The sequence below is a fragment of the Zea mays genome, chromosome 6 (genome assembly GCF_902167145.1).
Source record: "Zea mays cultivar B73 chromosome 6, Zm-B73-REFERENCE-NAM-5.0, whole genome shotgun sequence".
In the NCBI taxonomy this organism is placed as follows: Eukaryota; Viridiplantae; Streptophyta; class Magnoliopsida; order Poales; family Poaceae; genus Zea; species Zea mays.
Window position 1 is genome coordinate 19,292,111 of NC_050101.1, and position 23,488 is coordinate 19,315,598.

General features: G+C 44.3%; 2 pseudogenes; both read right to left on the reverse strand.

Moving 5' to 3' along the window:
* Positions 1-3,463: 3,463 nt before the first annotated feature.
* LOC103629065 (serine/threonine-protein kinase AGC1-5-like) lies at positions 3,464-5,647 on the reverse strand (annotated as a pseudogene).
* Positions 5,648-9,225: 3,578 nt separating this feature from the next.
* The window catches only part of LOC103630880 (probable leucine-rich repeat receptor-like protein kinase IMK3), a 52,055-nt pseudogene continuing 37,792 nt past the window's right edge, over positions 9,226-23,488 (reverse strand).

Below are 23,488 nucleotides of genomic sequence, written 5' to 3' on the forward strand. Positions count from 1 at the left end.
TCAAGATGATTTGGAAAATGCTAGAAATTTGAAGTTTATTCTCTGCATCTTTGAACAGATTTCTGGTCTTAAAATCAACTTCCATAAAAGTGAAATTATCTGTTTGGGAAATGCTCACAATAGAGAGCATTTGTATGCTGACATCTTCACCTGTCCTCCCAGTGGTCTCCCTATGAAATATTTAGGGGTCCCTATTGATAACAAAAAACTGTGCAAATCTTTGTGGGAGCCCATAGTTGGAAAGATTGAGAACAAGTTGGGTTCCTGGCAAGGGCGTTTTCTTAGTTTGGGTGGTCGGCTTGTCTTGATTAACAGCAGCCTCACCAATGTTCCCTTATACATGCTCTCCCTGTATAAATGTCCCAAAGTTGTGATGAAAAAAATGGATATCTTTAGGAAAAGATTATTATGGCAGGGAGGTCATGACCAGAAAAAATACCATTTGGCTGCGTGGAATTTAGTTTGCTCTCCCAAAAATATGGGTGGTCTTGGTGTTTTGGATCTGCAAAAAATGAATGAAGCTTTGTTGGCTAAATGGATTTGGAGACTAGAAAATACTAGTGGTTTGTGGCAATCCATTATTAAGAGTAAATACATCAAGAACAAGCCTATTATTTCTGTGAAGAATAGACCTTCAGATTCTCATTTCTGGAAAGGTATTCTCTCGGTTCGAGACAAATATTTTAAATATTGTAAAAAAATTATTGGTGATGGTAAGAGCTCCAGTTTTTGGAAAAACATTTGGTGTGGTAATATGAATTTTGCAGACAAGTATCCTAATTTGTTTGTGGTTGCCTATGATAAGGATATCACTGTGCATAAGGTGGTCTCTTCCAACTTTCAGATGCTGACTTTCAGGAGAAGGCTCGTTGGTACGTTAGGTGAGGCCTACACTGATCTTATGGATCAGTGTAGTCAGACCTTGCTTTCTGAAAATGATGATTCTTCAAGTTGGCTGTTGGGTTGCAAAGGTTATTCGGTAAAATCCTTTTACAAAATGTTAAAAAATTCCATGATTGATGTTCCTGTGAACTTTCTGTGGAAATCCAGACTTCCACACAAGATTAAAGTGTTCTTATGGTTGGTCAAAAATAATAGGATTTTGACAAAAGACAATTTGGCTAAAAGGCACTGGCATGGGAATATGGATTGTATTTTTTGTGGATTATTAGAATCCATAGATCATTTATTTTTCCACTGCCCTGTGGCCAGATTTATTTGGAGAATCATCCAAATTGCTTTCAAAATGTCCTCTACCCCCAAAAACACAGCTGACCTCTTTGGTCCCTGGATCAATGGTTTTCATAAATCTAAAAAAAATCTGATCGTTTTCGGATGTGGTGCTGTTATTTGGGCTATATGGCGCACTCGGAATGATTGCTGCTTCAATGCTAGGTTGATTGATGATCCGTTAAATATAATTTTTTCCTGCTGTTATTGGATTGATGCTTGGTCTATTCGACAGACAAAGAAGGGAAAAAGACTGGTGGAACAAGGAAGCCGCAGAGTTCGAAAGATAGCAAGTGATATCTACAGCAAGGCCCATGGTTGGAAGCCGGTTGACAGGCGTCTCCAGTGACATTTTGCAGCTGTTTACGCATCTCTTCTAGTCGTGTTCAGCTTGTCTTCTTTTGGTTGATCAAAACTTGCTGTTCAGTCATTTCTGGTGACGCGTGGTCCCTGGCTGCTTTTGGGATTTGTCCTTTGTAGATATTCAGTGATGCTTGTTAGTCTGTTGAACTACTTTAGATATGGTGTGTGTGCCTCCAGTTGAGTTTCGGACCTATATGTTGCTGATATTGTGGTAGGCTTATCGGCTTGTGGCTGTTGGTTATGTCGGGTCTTATGTAAAAACTGTGTTTGGTTCTATTTCTTAATGAAATAGGGGGTTGCCCTCTTTAAAAAAAAAGATTCTATTCCCATTCAATACATATGGACGGCGGGTTAATTATAAAGGAGCTTGGGGACTCTTTTGCGATTTTACCCCGACTAACACTTGCGGACGAACGCGAGCCGTTGATCGCGGGATCAATGGCTCAGATCTGGTTGAGCCGAAGGGGTATATTTAATCTAATCTCGGCCACCCACTGCGAATCCAACGGCAATCCCCCCTTCTACCCCAACCGCCTCATCCCCCCTACTTCGGTTGAGAGACCGGCGGCGCCTAGGCCCTCACCACACGGCGGCGCCATGGCCGGCGTGCGTGCACTGGCAGTCCGCCGGCCCAAACTCCGAAACAGCATGTTCTACACGATGTGGGAATCATAGCGAGTATGATAGAGTGCCTCACCGTCAGTGGAGATGAATGCGAGGCTTGGTCGATGGTGCAGCGCGGATCCGCCACGAGATGCAAGTTCCCGTGCACTTCCCTTGAATTCCGGCCATGCTCCACGCTCGAGATGGCTGCGCCCAAGCGCGGGGTGCCCCGGCGAATCGCCCAGACCGCACGCCGAGCCCCGAGCGGCGATGTAGGTAGGATGCCCGTGTGGCGGATATCTTTATCTCTCTCTGCGCTTTTCTCCGCGGCGATGGCGACTCACGGCATCGGGTTTTCGTTTTGGATGGCCAAGGTGAAGCGAGCATGGCACGAATTTATACGCTCGCCGGTCGAAGGGATAACCACGCGAGTCGCCGTGATCCCCGGGTGCTCGGATTTCTGTTGGAGTCCGATGCGATAGGAAGAGGAGAAATCTAATACGAGGGCCCCACTGCCAGAGACCGGACGAGAGCGCGCAGACTTCGGGAGTTTGCTTTGTTCGCTCCATGACCGAGGACCCGACTTGCTGGGCCCACACGCCGGTGAAATGGACGAGAGGGCGTGCTGGCTGGTGATGTGGCACGGCGAGGGAAGTTGGGCCGCGCGGGACCTTGGGCCGAACAGGTAAGAAAGCACAGGTACACTTCTTCTCTTTCTCATTTTATTTTCTGTTTTTCTTATTTCTTTTCTATTTTCAGATTTTAGTTTTCAAACAAATTCAAACTTAGTTTGGGGCTTTGAATATAAACCAAATACATCAAAGAACCAGCATGATGCAAGTATGTTTGTATACTAATTATTTATCTTCTTAGAAAAATGCTTGTATGCATACAAAGGAAGCAAGTCCCTTAATTAAACAAATTGAAAACTTTTCCTTTGTTTTTTTTTTTCTGAAGTTCAAATTATAATTCTAGTATCAAGATTCAAACCTAAAGTTGGTTAATAGTGCCCTCATTTAGTGCAAGACAATATCTCTTTTCAAATGCTTAGTTTAATTCAAGATTCCCTGTTCATCTTTTCTTTATTTTAGGAAGAGTAATTTCAAAAGTAGAGAAAATTCTTATTATAAGACATTTTTACTTGTTTTTGTTGGAGAATTCTTCAAACCTACCATCATAGGAATTTTGGGTGTTACAATTAGCATGCCCATGTCTCATGTCGTCTGATGTCTCCATCCCCTACCGTTCTAACACCAAGAACAGTTTGGATTCTATCCTTCTCTCTCTCCCAAAAAAAAAAAACAGTAGCTTGCACAGTTGCACTACCATCTTGCTAGTGCTAGCAAGTACTAGTACTCACGATGAACATAATACAACAATTGACTGATTCCAACATGATACAAATTCTGATGGAGGTCCTGCTTGGAACACAAGATGTTCACCTCTTACATTTCCTGCATTCCAAGCAGAACCCCCTAATAATAACATCATATATACTACTCCCTCCGTTCTTTTTTATTTGTCACCGTTTAGTTCAAAAATGAACTAGCGAGCGATAAATATTCGAGAACGGAGGTAGTACTATTTATATTAGAACAAGAACTACAGGGACAGGGTGGTACTGACCAAGGCAGGCAGGTGCCATGCTAATGACATGCGTGTTGCAGCCATGCAGCAACAAGAAACAGCATTAGGTTATTGGTAAAATCCCCGGACGCGAGCTCGAGCTCTCTCGGAGCCGGAGACACGCAGCCGGCAGCCACTTGAGGCCTAGTTTGGATACTTTGGGATTAGAGTGTTTTGGAGGGATTGAAGAGGGTATAAATCCCCAATAGATCAAATACCCGCTCAATACATGTCAATCCACTCTAATCCCACTCATTACTAGAGTATCCAAACTAAGCCTGAGGCGACAGCGCACCCCTGCCTCCTCTGGCCGGCCGGCCGCCTCGTGCGCGCCATGCGCCGTGGTCCATCCATGCCCCCACCACGTGCACGTGCCTGCCCCCGCCGGACTCGGACAAGAGGAGGTGCCTGATTGGGGCCCACCCCGCTCCGGCGACACGACGGAACCAACCGACCAGCGGCTTCTTTCTTGTGCGCGTCGCACGTACGACGCCGGACGGACACGGTCGACGCTTCTTCTCCTTGGCTTCTTCTTTCTAGTAATACTCCACGGGCGTGCCGGGACAACTGTCGTCCGACACGTCGTCGTCGTCGTCGTCCACAACTGCGTTGCCGTTGCTCCGACCGCCAGCCTTGGCGTTGGCGACGACGCTGAACGGTGGCGGCACGTAGGGCGGCGCGGCGCAGCGGAGGAGCGCCCAGTTGACGCCGGCGAAGAAAGGGTGGCGCTTGATTGCGGCGACGCCAACGGTGGCGCCGAGGTGTCGAGCGGGGTCCTTGGCGAGGAGCGCAGTGACGAGGTCCCTGGCGGCAGACAAGACCGTCGGGTCCTTGGGGAACTTGAGCGCGCGCCACGATGTTGGCCAGCGTCATCTCGTTGTCGTAGCCCTTGAACGGCGTGACCCCGTAGAGGAGTTCGAAGACGAAGACGCCCAGCGTCCACCAGTCCACCGAGTTGCCGTGCCCTTGCCTAGACACGATCTCCGGCGCCAGGTACTCGTGCGTGCCCACGAACGACATCGATCGCAGCTCCACCGGCTCCGCCACAAACTCCAGCTCCAGCCCGCTGCCGCTACTGCCGCCGCCGCCGCCGCTGGAGGCGAAATTGTTGCCGCTGTTCGACGATAGCTTCTTGGTGCGCCAGCATCGACGCCGGCGGCCGCGGCCAGGGAAGAGCTGGAAGCAGGAGGCGGCGGGGACGATGCAGGAGGAGATGGCGCAGGACGCGGCGGCGCCGGAGCGGGCGGCGAGGGAGAGCGGGTCGGAGATGACGTGCGCCAGAGTTGGAGCCGTGGGGTCGCACTTGAGGGAGAGGTCGAAGTCGGTGAGCATGATGTGGCCGTCGGCGCGGACGAGGACGTTCTCCGGCTTGAGGTCGCGGTACACGATGTCCATCATGTGGATGTACTCCAGCGCCGCCACCACCTCCGCCGCGTAGAACCTGCATATATATGCACCCGTCGTTTTCAGTCGTCACGCACGAATAATTACCGTTAAATCAGCGGCATCAACTAATCATCCATTTTGGCTAAATAGTACTACTAAATTTGCTATAAACATTGGCCACTTGGCAATGCCATCATGCAAAGTACTACTACCTGCTTGCTCAGAATTTATCTCAAAGTTTCATTTCATTTCTATCATTCAGCAAAGCCATCACGCATGCGTAAGTGATTGTTTGCTCTGCAGCATGACTATGATTGCAAGCTTTACATTTAGCACGCGCATCATCAATTGTAATCGCACACTGCAACTCACGTGGCCACCACGTCAGTAACGTAGACAAAAGAGGCCGGCCTGTGCAACGACTAACGACAAGGGTGCTGTGTCTGAATCAAGTGCCAGCATGTTGGATGCGACTGTGCAGGAGGAGGGGTCACAGCCTCACAGATAGGGGTGTAATCGGATCGAATACGGACAAATATCACTGAAACCATATTTGTTTTTATATTTTTATTCGGATTCGAATTCGAATACGGATATCTTCGAATACGAATACAAATACGGATGTTCTCGAATACAAATACGGATAGTTGTGTGTCGAATCCAGAACTAGTCGGACACAAATACCGTCGGTAACAAATATTTTTGTCGGATATCATGTGAGATACAATTCCACACATATCATAGTTCTTGTAATCATTTAGCCCTCCTTGAGTCCAAATATTTTTTTAGGATTATATGTGGACATATGCTACACCTCCATAAAATTTTATGAATTTCTAAGGCTATTTTGTGTATTACTAATTTCTTTAGGTATAAAATCGTTAAAGTGCAACTAAATTCATAAAATATTCTAGTGTCGATCGAAAATTGCAAATAAGTTATCAAGACTAATAAACATTCTACAAGAATATAACCTCAAGTACCCACACAAAAATGATAAAAAGTGAAGTATTGTTTATATTGAAGCTTGGATACTTATGGTGATTTCACAGGTAACTCACGCAACAGGTAGAAGTGAAATGAAATAAATGTTGGCGTCTTGTGGATTTTATGGTTCAAACATTTTTTGAGGATGCTATGCGGGCATATGTTGCCCCTACGTCAAGTTTCATGAATTTCTGAGACTATTTGTGTATTATTAATTTCTTTATGTAGAAAATCATCAAAATACAATTTAATCCATAAAATATTCTAGTTTCGACCGAAAATTGCAAATAAGTTACCAAGATCAATAAACATTATATAAGAAGATAACCTCAGGTCCCTACGTGAAAATGATAAAGTGAAGTATTGATTATGTTGAAACTTGGATACTTATGGTGATTTCACATGTAACTCACGTAATAAGTGGAAGTGAAATGAAAGAATCACTAGCATCTTATAGACTTTATGATCCAAACATTTTTGAGAATTCTATGTGGACATATGTTACCCCTCCGTCAAATTTCATGAATTTTTGAGGCTATTTGTGTATTATTAATTTCTTTCTGTAGAAAATCATCGAAATGCAATTAAATCCGTAAAATACTCTAATGTTGACTGAAAATTGCAAATAAGTTACCAAAACTAATAAACATCCTATAAGAAGATAACTTCAAGTCCCTATGTGAAAATGATAAAGTGAAGTATTGATTATGTTGAAATTTGGATACTTAAGGTGATTTCGTATGTAACTCACGTAACAAGTGAAAGTGAATTGAAAGAAACGCTGACATTTTATGGATTTTATGGCCCAAACATTTTTAGGATGTTATATGGACATATATTGCCCCTCCGTCAAATTTCATGAATTTCTAAGACTATTTGTGTATTATTAATTTTTTATACAGAAAATTATCAAAATGCAATTAAATTCATAAAATATTCTAGTGTCGACTGAAAATTGCAAATAGGTTACCAGGACCAATAAACATTCTATAAGATTATAACCTCAAGTCTCCATATGATAATGATAAAGTGATTATTGATTATGTTGAAACTTGGATACTTAGAGTGATTCCACATGTAACTATCCGAAATCTGGGAAGGTATCTGGGAACATGCCCGGATATCCGAAATCTGAAATCCGGAAAGGTAACCGAGAAGATATCCGGATATCCGAAAATTCGACGGATATCAGTCATCTCATATTCGTATCCGATATCCGAACTGTACTGTCTTAATCCGAATCCAAAATCCGAATATTCTGTGGATATCCGAAAAAACTATCCAGCCGAATAATTTGCCTTTTGGAACGATCAGATGCTCGGATAATATCCGTACCGTTTACACCCCTACTCACAGAGTCACAGGTAAGGTAGGTAGGCGGAAAAGGCACCAGACAGTGCTCGAATTAGCGCATCATGGCTGTTGGAAGTTGCACGGTGGGGGGCAACACAGTCTCGTGGGTCTACTAGTTGTTTATTAGGGGGTGTTTGGTTACCCCCAGCTAAAATTTAGCCCCTGTCACATCGAATATTTCAACCTCCGTTCCGGTTATTAAATGTAGTCGGATTATAAAACTAATTACTCAGCCGAAGACTAAAAGATGAGACGAATCTAGTCCAGTTGGTTGGGTCTATATTTCATACTCCTATTTGAAAGTTAAACGTTTGACGTGACCCGGACTAAACTTTAGTCCCTAGAACCAAACACCCCCTTACTACTATTGCAGTTGCAGCAAAGGGGACCCCACCCGACCCCCTTGTGTGTGTGTGCATGCATGGTCAGTGCCCGATTGTCAGTCCTTTCATTGTGTTAAACTAGGCTAGAATCCTGAGGGCATGTACAACCTAGAGACTCCGGCTCGGTTTTTTCAAGTACAAGAGACAACTAAGTGACTGCATAATACAATCCTAAGCCTCCAAAACATAAATACAGTCAAGACACAGTATGTATAGAGAGTGGTGTAGAGACGAGCTCTTCACGAAGAGCCCGTCTCTTAATTTTTTTACACTTAGCCCCCAAGAGACACCTCATTTAATTGGGTTGTACATGCCCTTATACAAGACACGAGAAGCGCCTTGCGCATGTGTGGATCAATTGTTAACTTAATCCCTCGTTGGATGAGAAAAAAATTAGTAATAAAAGCCTTCCTTGACCAATGCAAACTAAGCAAGCATCGTCATCATCATAAATCATCTAGTACGTAGTAGTCCATTAAACAGAGCATGGGTAGTCCCAACTCCTGTGGAAAACCATGCTTAAATCCAAACTTGGAGGAGGAGCCCCGCACACGACCAGGGTGCTCCTTGTTGCCTAGGGCGACACTAAGCTCATCCACCTCTCGTCTCGGTATAAATTCTCCTTGCATTTTCTTTTGAGAAAGTGACTGTATTGCTGCCTCCATGGCTGCTGCAATATGTGCATCAGTGATTACTAGCTGCCCAGTTTCTTTGTCCTTAACTTCCCTTGCTCTAACCCAGCAATACGAGCGATCGTCCAAGCCCTCATATTTATACGGGACACCAGCTTGCCTAGCAGCCTCAGCCTCTGCTCTCCACTATTCAACCTTCAGGGCATATCCACCCGAGCCGAGACGGTGAGGGTGTATGTTCTGCTTCGCTTGCTGACTGTTCAAGACACTCAAGGCTACCGCCTCAAGTGGGCTCTTCTGTTCACAAAACCTTTTCCATTGATCAAGTTTGATCTTCCCGAATTGGTTGTACAGCGTACGACCCAACATGTGAAATTTAGGATTTAATTCCGACCTCCAACGTCTTGAAAGTTTTCGCTGCCTGTTTCATTGCAAACTTCTCGACTAGGTCTCCAGGATCACGAGGGAGACCAAATGCCTCCAACAACTTCTTCCATATTTTTCTCTTCTCACCAACGAGAACAAGGGACCAAGTCGGTATTGAGCAATCCAGAATGTCCCTTACTGTTGCTCTTATCGAGCTTGCAAACCGGGAATGTACGCCCTCAGGCTGAGTGGGCTCACCAATAAGGTTAACCTCATCGACAACAACAGTCTGTCCTTTAGTAGGGAACTTGTTCCTGCTTCTTTGCCCTCGCTTTCGTTTCTCTCTCTGAGGAGCGGATGATGAAACAAGAATCTTTGTATGTGCCTATGGTTGCTCTATATCTTGCATTGGCATAAGGGGAGAGACACATGCTCAGATTGCCGTGCACGATGCTCATGTCGTCGTGGAGGTACGCTAGGCCACGCGCCGTGCCCTTGGCGATAGTCATCCGCGTCGCCCACTCCACCGGCGTGTTCGGAGCGCGAGCTGAACAGATCATTATTAGCAAACATCGATGTTCAGAGGGTCAGTTTCAGTGTCCAAGTGCAGAGTTTCAGTTTGCATGGATACTAAGAAATGACATGAATAAACTGGGAACAAATTCATCAGCAGAATTTATAAAGAAAACTGAATGATATGCTCATTGTTGATGAGGTACTGTAACACCCAAAATCGGATTTATAAAGTTTCCCCAAAAGAAGAAGAATAAAAATGACCCTTAATATAGGTTTCTCACTTTTAAAGTTATTTCCTCCTAAAATAAATCGTTGGCAATACAAAAATGTTGTTAGTCAAATATAGAACCTAAAACTTTTGAAATTGGAATTTAGTTTGAAATCCAGAAGAGAAAAACATAAAAATAGAAAGCTCTTCAATCTATTTTCTAAAATGGATTATTCTTCTCATGAACTATATAACTAGAAATACCTGAATTAAAGTTACCCTTGATTAAATATTGAACTTTCCTAGAAGTAAATAAGTAATGAATATTAATTCACTTTCAAATAAACTACACACACAAAATGATATTTTATTAAGATATATCATTTATATGTAAGCATTTCATATTTAAAAGCATTCTCATAAATAAGATAGTAAATATATATTTAATTTGCATCATGCTGATTCTTCGAATGTGCACTTAATTTGAATTCAAATTTCAAAACATAGTTTGAATTTGAAACTTGGAAAGGATAAGAAAACAAAACAGGAAAAAAAAATAAGAAGTTCGGACCTGCACTTGGGCCGTAAGCCTTCCCACCAGCCCACTTAACCTCACCGCGCGGCCCATCCCGCCACACCGCGCGCGCCCTGATCTGCGGGGCCGCTTTTCAGCTTCCCAGCCGCACCCTGTCTCCGACCGGTGGGGCCGATAGCCAGCCAGACCCGCCTGTGCTGTGTTGGGTGCTTTTTGCTGACGATCGGGGTCCACACACCAGAGCCTTCTTCCCAGCCAAATCCCCGACGCGAGCGAAGCGCGTGCACTCTGTGTCTTGCGCAACAGACTCCCGCGTTCCCGTCCGCAGAGACCGGCATGTGGGCCCGCTTGTTCTGTGATTCTGCTCCGCGCGCTGCGTCTCTGTTCCACTGACACGTGGGGCCGGGGCTGCAGCATTGTCGTTGTAACAAACTTCTCGAATGTGTGGCCGCGTAACCGTCTGCTGTAACCGCCGCCACGAGTTCGTTGCGGATTGCTGTGCACCGCGTGACCTGGGTGCCGGTGTTTATATGCGGGGACGTTCCGCACCCCTGACCATCTAATCAGCCAAGCGCGAAAGCTCGGTGTTGCTGCAAGTCGCCAAGAGAGAGATAGGGAGGGAGGGGAGATGCTGTCGTCGACGACCCGCGAGAACGCCGCCGGTTCGTCCCAGGCGAGTCGTCCAGGAACTTCTACGGGACCAGTGAAGTCCGAGGGAGGCTTGATCCGTGCGCGAATCCCCTTGGAGCCGCCGGAATTGCTCATCGGAGCAATTTACTCGCGGCGGATCCGCCCTGTACCGCGGACAGAGCTTCTGCGCGCGCCAATCGAGGTGAGAGTCTTCTACCGAGGTTTGCATCCGTCTCAGTTTTGCTTATCTGCTATCAGAGTCGGGTCTAGTACACGCGGGCGCCTAGATGCATGCTGCTCCGGCGAGCCCATCGCCGTGGGGCGCGTCCGCCGCCGTGACCGTATGCTGGAGGAAGAAGTAGCGCGTTAGCCGTGGATTCTCCCGTGGTCGGCTGAGATTAGAAACCTGGTAACGGTACGGCCAATGTTTGGTGGTCCATCCGATCTGGATCCAAGGGACAAGATCGGATCGCGGCATAATAAAATCCAGACCGCAGATCGGGGGTTGCACGGCTCTGGTCACGTAACCCTTCGGACTTATGATCTGAGCCCTTGATTTCTAATCCAGCGGCTCAGAGTACACGATACCCCTCCGCCATGTACTTTTATTAAAGAGACCCTGAAAAATATCTATATGAACCCGCCATCCATGCTTGTATGAAGAGTCTTACCGATCAGTCCTAAAATTCTCGCAAAAGCCCCTGAATTCTCGGGTAATAGTGGCCGCCGTCCAGATCCTTTATTAAATTATATAAAATAGATCTGAAAATGATTTTTAGTAGAAAAATAAATCTGAAATCTTGTAAAATCCATATCTCCTCCGTTTTAACTCCGATTTACTCCGTTCAAATTGCGTTAGCTTCGTAATCAAATTGTCTACACTTTAGTAACCTTATCTTTATCATGTAACATGTTTTCAAAAATGAATAATTAATTTGTTTACCCTATGTTTACTGGATTAACTTTTCTAATTAAAGTTAAAGTAATGTTTTCAGTCCCTAGTTATAATTTGACTAAAATATGTTTTCTAATCAAGTTATAACTTAGATTAAAGTTGAATTAGTGTTTTCTTTGGAATATCTTTCTCACATGATTTATTAATCAACATAGACATAGTTTTCATATTTAATCACATAAAACTTCTGAAAACCATATCTTTTTAACCGTAACTCCGATTTTTGTGGTTCTTGAACCTACGATCTCGTAGCGACGCGTAGAATATTCTTACGTAGTTTGTTTCCATGTTTTGGTGTAATGTTACCATATCCATTATTTGTTGATTGTATGTATTACTACGAGTAGAGGCGAGGTGACGAGGAATCTGGAGCCCAACTTTTGGGTCAGCATCTGGACAACAAGGTTATCGCAAGTAAAAGGCAAGTTGTGTCCTTGATCACTTTCTTTGACCTAATAATGTTCATGATTCTTAATCACCGTGGCATAGTTAGGTTAAGCTGATGGGACCTAATAGGTTACCTAGTATTGTTTACCCTACACCTTGCAAACAAATGAATTATTGGGTAGTCTTGCTATTGCTCTACTTGGTTTTTGGGCTAATGATACTATGATTCATGACCATGTTTCAATATGATTTATTATTGTTGGTTATCTATTATTGTTCATGATAAGATCACTTTGTTTAATTGGAACATGGAGAACCACCCGAGAAAATAGTGCTACCACAAGGGTGGAATGGGACGCCCTTGGCTAACTAATTAGGAAAGCTAGTGGAGGACTACCTTACCCGAAAGGGGCAACCGCGGTGTTAGGAGCTGCCGGTATAGGGAGGTTCTCGGGTCGATCATGCTGCGATGGCTTTTCGGACAAGGGATTCCTATATCGCCCCCTTCTCGCAGAAACCGTAGCGGGTTTTCTAAAGCTAGTGGAACTTTGTAAAGGCCTCGTAGTGGGACCCTGCCTCGTCTCCTCGGTAGAGATGAATGGGAAGTCGCGATCCCTTGGCAAATAGGTAACACGACTTGTGGGTAAAGATGCGCACCCTCTGCAGAGTGTAAAACTGGTATATCAGCCGTGCTCACGGTCAAGAGCGGCTCGGACCCTCACATGAGTAAATTATGGAACTAAACTTAATTTGACATGCATTTGCATTGCATTGTGGGAATTATTATTATTGTGATCAATTATTTAATTGGGTTGGTATATACTTATACTTAGTAACTGCTAATAAAATTTTGACCAACTTATTAAAAGCAATGCTCAGCCTTAACCATTTTCCTTGGTAAGCCTTACACTACATGAGCCCCCACCGTAAGTGAGCTCATGCACATTATTCCCCACAACTTGTTGAGCGATGACCGTATGGGAGCTCACCCTTGCTTACTCCCACCCCAGGTTAAGAACAGGTGCATTCCAGGCAAGGAGGAAGACTTTGATGAAGATGAGTTCGGAGAGATCTAGGCCGTCGTCTCCCAGTCAACTAGGGATTGTGGAGGATCATCGTCGTCATATGGTGTAATATATTATAGTTATTTTGTACAGAACTCCGATTATTTAATAAAGATATGACATTGATATCTATACCATGAGTCATCATATGTGTGAGACTTGATCCTGTCACGCATGTGAGTCGCGCCCGGGTTTGCCCCTAAAAATCCGGGTGTGACAGTAGTGGTATCGGAGCAATGTTGACTGTAGGACGTAACCTAGATAGACCTGGACAACCCTTACCTACTTACCTTTACTCCGATTCTTTCTAAACTTTCCTTGATCTTTTCTAGATCTTTTCTCATCTTGTGCTACTTATCCTCTGACTCATCTTACCTCTTCACTTCAAAGACAAAAAGGGATTTCACACTTTGGAATCCTACACCTAAAGTGGCCATTAGGAATAGGACACCTAATCCTAGGAATAAAAAAACTATTTTTATAGGTATTTATGCACTTGAATGCTTGTTCTTATGATACCTGCTTGATTTGGCTCTTTGATTGAGTGTGATGAGTTGTGGAGTAATGTCCACAATTGCATCTATATAAATAAATGAACTAAATTAAATAAATAAAATAAAATACCTATTCAACTTAAATTATCCCCCTTAGAAAAAGATAAAACAAACAAGAAAATGTCATATCTTATTAGGTCTATCCTATCCTAATAAGATCCATCTTATCTTAAAAGATTCTATCCTAATAGATTTATCTGATCCTAATAAATCTACTGACCTACCCTAAGAGGAACAACCATGACCTAATCCAATCTGATCTAGATAGACCAATTTAATCCAATCTAATATAGATCCCATCTAACCTGATGTGATCTAATCTAACCTAATGCAACATAGCCTAGCTAAATCAGATCTAATCTAATATGAATTGCTTAATAGGTTAGCTAATACTGGTGAAACAGATTAGACTCTACTCCTATGAACATGTTTTAACCTAGTTCGCTTAATCCTAAAATGGAGCCTTGGACCAACTCGACCATGAAAGAAACGATCTAACCAACATGTTCATGATGACTATCCATTCCAACCTAACATTAAACCAGATCTTGACCTACTTAATGTAGTCTATTCTACTCACAACTATCTTAGCCATATGTCCCTAGCTTGGATGGAGACACCAAGACCGGAGAAGGGATAGATCAACCTCGTCAAGGAAGCACAGAAGCCAGATAAGATCTCCAAATAAGGCAGGATCCACCATCCAGGATAGAAGTTTTCCTTGCCTAACCTTCTCTTACCCCAACTTTTTTGAATTCTACCTATTAACTAGTCATAGTATACCTATTTTTCCTAATCATCTACTAACTAGTATTAAAGACTTGAAACAAACCTTCTACATCCCTTTCTTACTAATCTCGAGGACGAGATTATTTTTAAGGGGGTAGAATTTGTAACACCCAAAATCGGATTTATAAAGTTTCCCCAAAAGAAGAAGAATAAAAATGACCCTTAATATAGGTTTCTCACTTTTAAAGTTATTTCCTCCTAAAATAAATGGTTGGCAATACAAAAATGTTGTTAGTCAAATATAGAACCTAAAACTTTTGAAATTGGAATTTAGTTTGAAATCCAGAAGAGAAAAACATAAAAATAGAAAGCTCTTCAATCTATTTTCTAAAATGGATTATTCTTCTCATGAACTATATAACTAGAAATACCTGAATTAAAGTTACCCTTGATTAAATATTGAACTTTCCTAGAAGTAAATAAGTAATGAATATTAATTCACTTTCAAATAAACTACACACACAAAATGATATTTTATTAAGATATATCATTTATATGTAAGCATTTCATATTTAAAAGCATTCTCATAAATAAGATAGTAAATATATATTTAATTTGCATCATGCTGGATTCTTCGAATGTGCACTTAATTTGAATTCAAATTTCAAAACATAGTTTGAATTTGAAACTTGGAAAGGATAAGAAAACAAAACAGGAAAAAAAGAAGAAGTTCGGACCTGCACTTGGGCCGTAAGCCTTCCCACCAGCCCACTTAACCTCACCGCGCGGCCCATCCCGCCACACCGCGCGCGCCCTGATCTGCGGGGCCGCTTTTCAGCTTCCCAGCTTCCCAGCCGCACCCTGTGTCCGACCGGTGGGGCCGATAGCCAGCCAGACCCGCCTGTGCTGTGTTGGGTGCTTTTCGCTGACGATTGGGGTCCACACACCAGAGCCTTCTTCCCAGCCAAATCCCCGACGCGAGCGAAGCGCGTGCACTCCGTGTCTTGCACAACAGACTCCCGCGTTCCCGTCCGCAGAGACCGGCATGTGGGCCCGCTTGTTCTGTGATTCTGCTCCGCGCGCTGCGTCTCCGTTCCACTGACATGTGGGGCCGGGGCTGCAGCATTGTCGTTGTAACAAACTTCTCGAATGTGTGGCCGCGTAACCGTCTGCCATAACCGCCGCCGCGAGTTCGTTGCGGATTGCTGCGCACCGCGTGACCTGGGTGCCGGTGTTTATATGCGGGGACGTTCCGCACCCCTGACCATCTAATCAGCCAAGCGCGAAAGCTCGGTGTTGCTGCAAGTCGCCAAGAGAGAGATAGGGAGGGAGGGGAGATGCTGCCGTCGACGACCCGCGAGAACGCCGCCGGTTCGTCCCAGGCGAGTCGTCCAGGAACTTCTACGGGACCAGTGAAGTCCGAGGGAGGCTTGATCCGTGCGCGAATCCCCTTGGAGCCGCCGGAATTGCTCATCGGAGCAATTTACTCGCGGCGGATCCGCCCTGTACCGCGGACAGAGCTTCTGCGCGCGCCAATCGAGGTGAGAGTCTTCTACCGAGGTTTGCATCCGTCTCAGTTTTGCGTATCTACTATCAGAGTCGGGTCTAGTACACGCGGGCGCCTAGATGCATGCTGCTCCGGCGAGCCCATCGCCGTGGGGCGCATCCGCCGCCGTGACCGTATGCTGGAGGAAGAAGTAGCGCGTTAGCCATGGATTCTCCCGTGGTCGGCTGAGATTAGAAACCTGGTAACGGTACGACCAATGTTTGGTGGTCCATCCGATCTGGATCCAAGGGACAAGATCGGATCGCGGCATAATAAAATCCAGACCGCAGATCGGGGGTTGCACGGCTCTGGTCACGTAACCCTTCGGACTTATGATCTGAGCCCTTGATTTCTAATCCAGCGGCTCAGAGTACACTATACCCCTCCGCCATGTACTTTTGTTAAAGAGACCCTGAAAAATATCTATATGAACCCGCCATCCATGCTTGTATGAAGAGTCTTACCGATCAGTCCTAAAATTCTCGCAAAAGCCCCTGAATTCCCGGGTAATAGTGGCCGCCGTCCAGATCCTTTATTAAATTATATAAAATAGATCTGAAAATGATTTTTAGTAGAAAAATAAATCTGAAATCTCGTAAAATCCATATCTCCTCCGTTTTAACTCCGATTTACTCCGTTCAAATTGCGTTAGCTTCGTAATCAAATTGTCTACACTTTAGTAACCTTATCTTTATCATGTAACATGTTTTCAAAAATGAATAATTAATTTGTTTACCCTATGTTCATTGGATTAACTTTTCTAATTAAAGTTAAAGTAATGTTTTCAGTCCCTAGTTATAATTTGACTAAAATATGTTTTCTAATCAAGTTATAACTTAGATTAAAGTTGAATTAGTGTTTTCTTTGGAATATCTTTCTCACATGATTTATTAATCAACATAGACATAGTTTTCATATTTAATCACATAAAACTTCTGAAAACCATATCTTTTTAACCGTAACTCCGATTTTAGTGGTTCTTGAACCTACGATCTCGTAGCGACGCGTAGAATATTCTTACGCAGTTTGTTCCCATGTTTTGGTGTAATGTTACCATATCCATTATTTGTTGATTGTATGTATTGCTACGAGTAGAGGCGAGGTGACGAGGAATCTGGAGCCCAACTTTTGGGTCAGCATCTGGACAACAAGGTTATCGCAAGTAAAAGGCAAGTTGTGTCCTTGATCACTTTCTTTGACCTAATAATGTTCATGATTCTTAATCACCGTGGCACAGTTAGGTTAAGCTGATGGGACCTAATAGGTTACCTAGTATTGTTTACCTTTCACCTTGCAAACAAATAAATTATTGGGTAGTCTTGCTATTGCTCTACTTGGTTTTTGGGCTAATGATACTATGATTCATGACCATGTTCCAATATGATTTATTATTGTTGGTTATCTATTATTGTTCATGATAAGATCATTTTGTTTAATTGGAACATGGAGAACTGAAAGGGAATTAGGCTTACACCTAGTTCCTATACAATTTTGGTGGTTGAATTGCCCAACATAAATCTTTGGACTAACTAGTTTGCTCTAGTTTATAAGTTATACAGGTATCAAAGGTTCACAACATAGCCAATAAAATGACCAAGTGTTGGGTTCAACAAAAGGGCAAAGAGCTAACCGAAGGCCCTCTGGTCTGGGCGCACCGGACTGTCCGGTGTGCCACCGGACAGTGTCCGATGCACCACCGGACAGTGTCCGGTGCACCAGGGGACTCCAGCTCAAACTCGTCACCTTCGGGAATTTCCAGAAGCACTCGCGCTATAAATCACTGGACTGTCCGGTGTACACCGGACAGTGTCCGGTGCGCCATGGAGGAGCGGCCTCAGGAACTCTTCAGCTTCGGGAAAAGTTAATGGCTCGTCCGCTATAATTCACCGGACATGTCCGGTGTACACCGGACTGTCCAGTGTGACTCCAGCGCAACGGCTATCCCGCGCCAACGGCTACCTGCAGAAGCAATAAATGCGCTGCAGCGCGCGCAGACGTCAGGTTTGCCCATGCTGGCGCACCGGACAATGAACAGAAGCTGTCCGGTGCGCCACCGGACATCAAGGGTGGCCCACAAGTCAGAACTCCAACGGTCAGATTCCAACGGCACTGATGACGTGGCAGGGGCACCGGACATGTCCGGTGTGCACCGGACTGTCCGGTGCTCCATCGAACAGAGGCCTCCAGCCAACGGTCAAGTTGGTGGTTGGGGCTATAAATACCCCAACCACCCCACCATTCATTGCATCCAAGTTTCTACACTTCAACACCATTACAAGAGCTCTAGCATTCATTCCATAGCACACAAAAGAGATCAAATCCTCTCCAACTCCACATCAAGCCTTAGTGATTAGAGAGAGTGATTTGCCGTGTTCATTCGAGCTCTTGCGCTTGGATCGCTTTTCCTTCTTTCTCATTTGTTCTTGTGATCAACATTCATTCACTTGTAATTGAAGCAAGAGACACCAATTGTGTGGTGGTCCTTGTGGGGACTTTGTGTCCCAAGTGATTGAGAAGAAGAAAACTCACTCGATCAGTGGATCGTTTGAGAGAGGGTAAAGGGTTGAAAGAGACCCGGCCTTTGTGGCCTCCTCAACGGGGAGTAGGTTTGCAAGAACCGAACCTCGGTAAAACAAATCCACGTGTCTCACTTGTTATTCGCTTGCGATTTGTTTTGCGCCCTTTCTCACGGACTCATTATTGTTTCTAACGCTAACCCGGCTTGTAGTTGTGTTTATATTTGTAAATTTCAGTTTCGCCCTATTCACCCCCCCTCTAGGCGACTATCAATTGGTATCAAAGCCCGGTGCTTCATTAGAGCCTAACCGCTCGAAGTGATGTCGGGAGATCACGCCAAGAAGGAGATGGAGACCGGCGAAAGGCCCACTACAAGCCACGGGAGCACTTCTTCGGAAGAGTCCCGCATCAAGAGAAGGGAGAGGAGGAAGGACTCCTCCAAAGGAAAGGAGAAGAGATCTTCTTCACACCACAAGGAGAAGTCCTCTTCCCACAAGCCGCATCGGAGTGAGGACAAACAAAAGAAGATGAGGAAGGTGGTCTACTACGAGACCGATACTTCATCACCATCTACCTCCGGCTCCGACGCGCCCTCCGTAACTTCTAAACGCCAAGAGCGTAAGAAGTTTAGTAAGATCCCCTTGCACTACTCTCGTACATCTAGACATACTCCATTACTTTCCGTCCCATTAGGCAAACCACCAACTTTTGATGGTGAAGATTATGCTAGGTGGAGTGATTTAATGCGATTTCATCTAACCTCACTCCACAAAAGTATATGGGATGTTGTTGAGTTTGGTGCACAGGTACCATCCATAGGGGATAAGGATTATGATGAGGATGAGGTGGCCCAAATCGAGCACTTCAACTCACAAGCAACAACAATACTCCTCGCCTCACTAAGTAGAGAGGAGTATAACAAAGTTCAAGGGTTGAAGAGCGCCAAGGAGGTTTGGGATGTGCTCAAAACCGCGCACGAGGGAGACGAGCTCACCAAGATTACCAAGCGGGAAACGATCGAGGGGGAGCTCGGTCGATTTCGGCTTCTCAAAGGGGAAGAGCCACAACACATGTACAACCGGCTCAAGACCCTAGTGAACCAAGTGCGCAACCTCGGGAGCGTAAAATGGGACGACCACGAAATGGTTAAGGTTATTCTAAGATCCCTCATTTTCCTTAACCCAACTCAAGTTCAATTAATTCGTGGTAATCGTCGATATACTAAAATGACCCCCGAGGAAGTTATCGGGCATTTTGTTAGTTTTGAGTGCATGGTCGAAGGCTCGAGGAAGATCAACGAGCTCGACGAACCCTCCACATCCGGAACTCAACCCGTCGCATTCAAGGCGACGGAAGACAAGAAGGAGGAGGCTACACCAAGTCGACAGCCAATCGACGCCTCCAAGCTTGACAACGAGGAGATGGCTTTAATCATCAAAAGCTTTCGCCAAATCCTCAAGCAACGGAAGGGGAAGGATTACAAACCTCGTTCCAAGAAGGTTTGCTACAAGTGTGGTAAGCCCGGTCATTTTATTGCAAAATGTCCTTTATCTAGTGACAGTGACCGAGGCGACGACAAGAAGGGAAGAAGAAAGGAGAAGAAAAGGTACTACAAGAAGAAGGGCGGCGATGCCCATGTTTGTCGAGAGTGGGACTCCGACGAAAGCTCAAGCGACTCCTCCGACGATGAGGACGCCGCCAACATCGCCGTCACCAAGGGCCTTCTCTTCCCCAACGTCGGCCACAAGTGTCTCATGGCCAAGGACGGCAAAAAGAAGGTAAAATCAAGGTCCTCCACTAAATATGAAACATCTAGTGATGAGGATGATAAAAATGAGGAGAATAACTTGCGTACTCTTTTTGCCAACCTTAACATGGAACAAAAGGAAAAATTAAATGAGCTAATTAGTGCCATCCATGAAAAGGATGATCTCTTGGACTCCCAAGAGGACTTCCTAATCAAGGAAAATAAGAAACATGTTAAGGTTAAAAATGCTTATGCTCTAGAAGTAGAAAAATGTAACAAATTTTCTAGTGAGCTAAGCACATGCCATGACACTATTGCCAACCTTAGAAATGAAAATGTTAAATTAATTGCTAAGGTTGATTCTCATGTTTGCATTGATCCTAGAAATGATAATGTTGACTTGCTTGCTAGGATTGATGAGTTGAATGTTTCTATTGCTAGCCTTAGAAATGAGAATGAGAAACTAATTGCTAAGGCTAAGAATTTTGATGTTTGCAATGCTACTATCTCCGACCTTAGAACTAAAAATGATTTGTTGCATGCTAAGGTCATTGAATTAAAATCTTGCAAACCCTCTACATCTACCGTTGAGCATGTATCTATTTGTACTAGATGTAGAGATATTGATGTTAATGCTATTCATGATCACATGACCTTAATTAAACAACAAAATGATCATATAGCTAAATTAGATGCTAAAATTGCCGAGCACAACTTGGAGAATGAGAAATTTAAATTTGCTCGTAGCATGCTTTATAATGGGAGACGCCCGGGCATCAAGGATGGCATTGGCTTCCAAAGGGGAGACAATGTCAAACTTAGTGCCCCTCCTAAAAGATTGTCCAACTTTGTTAAGGGCAAGGCTCCCATGCCTTAGGATAACGAGGGTTACATTTTATACCCTGCCGGTTATCCCGAGGACAAAATTAGGAAAATTCATTCTAGGAAGTCTCACTCCGGTTCTAACCATGCTTTTATGAATAAGAGTGAGACATCTAGTTCTAGGCAACCAACCCGTGCTAAGTTGCCTAAAAAGAAAATTCCTAGTGCATCAAATGATCATGACATGTCATTTAAAACTTTTGATGCATCCTATATTTTGACTAACAAATCCGGCAAAGTAGTTGCCAAGTTTGTTGGGGGCAAACACAAGGGCTCTAAGACTTGTGTTTGGGTACCCAAGGTTCTTGTTTCTAATGCCAAAGGACCCAAAACCGTTTGGGTACCTAAAGTCAAGAACTAAAATTGTTTTGTAGGTTTATGCATCCGGGGGCTCAAGTTGGATACTCGACAGCGGGTGCACAAACCACATGACAGGGGAGAAAAGGATGTTCTCCTCATATGAGAAAAACCAAGATCCCCAACGAGCTATCACATTCGGGGATGGAAATCAAGGTTTGGTCAAAGGCCTTGGTAAAATTGCTATATCCCCTGACCATTCAATTTCTAATGTTTTTCTCGTTGATTCCTTAGATTACAATTTGCTTTCCGTATCCCAATTATGTCAAATGGGCTACAACTGTCTTTTCACTGATGTAGGTGTCACTGTCTTTAGAAGAAGTGATGATTCAATAGCTTTTAAGGGAGTGTTAGAGGGTCAGCTATACTTGGTAGATTTTGATAGAGCTGAACTCGACACTTGCTTAATTGCTAAGACTAATATGGGTTGGTTATGGCATCGCCGACTAGCCCATGTTGGGATGAAGAATCTTCATAAGCTTCTAAAGGGAGAACACATTTTAGGACTAACCGATGTTCATTTTGAGAAAGACAGGATTTGTAGCGCATGCCAAGCCGGGAAGCAAGTTGGTGTCCATCATCCACACAAAAACATTATGACTACCGACAGGCCACTGGAGCTCCTACACATGGATTTATTTGGCCCGATCGCTTACATAAGCATCGGCGGTAGTAAGTATTGTCTTGTAATTGTGGATGATTATTCTTGCTTCACTTGGGTATTCTTTTTACAGGAAAAATCTCAAACCCAAGAGACCTTAAAGGGATTCTTGAGACGGGCTCAAAATGAGTTCGGCTTAAGGATCAAGAAAATAAGAAGCGACAACGGGACGGAGTTCAAGAACTCACAAATAGAAGGCTTTCTTGAGGAGGAGGGCATCAAGCATGAGTTCTCCTCTCCCTACACGCCACAACAAAATGGTGTAGTGGAAAGGAAGAATCGAACTCTATTGGACATGGCAAGAACCATGCTTGATGAGTACAAGACTTCGGATCGGTTTTGGGCCGAGGCGGTTAACACCGCTTGCTTCGCCACCAACCGGTTATATCTCCACCGAATCCTCAAGAAGACATCATATGAACTCCTAACCGGTAAAAAGCCCAACATTTCATATTTTAGAGTCTTTGGTAGCAAATGCTTTATTCTTGTTAAAAGAGGTAGAAAATCTAAATTTGCTCCTAAGACTGTAGAAGGCTTTTTACTAGGATATGATTCAAACACAAGGGCATATAGAGTCTTTAACAAGTCCACTGGACAAGTTGAAGTTTCTTGTGACGTTGTGTTTGATGAGACTAACGGCTCTCAAGTAGAGCAAGTTGATCTTGATGAGATAGGTGAAGAACAGGCTCCATGCATCGCGCTTAGGAACATGTCCCTTGGAGATGTGTGTCCTAAGGAATCCGAAGAGCCTCCAATTGCACAAGATCAACCATCCTCCTCCACGCTAGCATCTCCACCAACTCAAAATGAGGAAGAGGCTCAAGTTGATAAAAGAGAAGATCAAACAATTGAGCCACCTCAAGATGATGGCAATGATCAAGGGGGAGATGCAAATGAGAAAGACAAGGAGGATGAGGAACAAAGGCCGCCACACCCAAGAGTCCACCAAGCAATCCAACGAGATCACCCCGTCGACACCATCCTCGGCGACATTCATAAGGGGGTAACTACTAGATCTCGGGTTGCACATTTTTGTGAACATTACTCTTTTGTTTCCTCTATTGAGCCACACAGGGTAGAGGAAGCACTTCAAGATTCGGATTGGGTGGTGGCGATGCAAGAGGAGCTCAACAACTTCACTAGGAATGAGGTATGGCATTTAGTTTCACGTCCTAACCAAAATGTTGTAGGAACCAAATGGGTCTTCCGCAACAAGCAAGACGAGCATGGTGTGGTGACTAGGAACAAAGCTCGACTCGTGGCCAAGGGGT